Raw genomic sequence first — 326 nt, 5'->3', positions numbered from 1 at the left:
GGGGTGCCAAGCTGGACTGAGGAAGGGGCTGCTTTGTTTTCTAGATTGTTCTCAACTTATTTAATGTTTGGTTTCACTGATGGGACGGAATAAGAAACGGCAAAAAGGAGCAGGAAATATTTCTGTGTACTTAGAGGCCTATTGACCTTCACCAGTCAATCAATACTGAATAGCTTGGGCTTCCTACATTTGAGTTGTGTATATTGCATGTTATGATGGAGGTTGGAAGGGGAGGGTGGGGGTGGGTGTGAACACGTTGACAAATAAACTGTATTTGATTTAAAACGTAATCATGTTTATCTTAGGATGTAATTCACTCTGCCAAG

Source organism: Aplysia californica, unplaced genomic scaffold, assembly GCF_000002075.1.
Source record: "Aplysia californica isolate F4 #8 unplaced genomic scaffold, AplCal3.0 scaffold00683, whole genome shotgun sequence".
NCBI lineage: Eukaryota > Metazoa > Mollusca > Gastropoda > Aplysiida > Aplysiidae > Aplysia > Aplysia californica.
The sequence above is the reverse complement of the archived record's forward strand: the minus strand, read 5'-3'. Positions refer to the sequence as shown.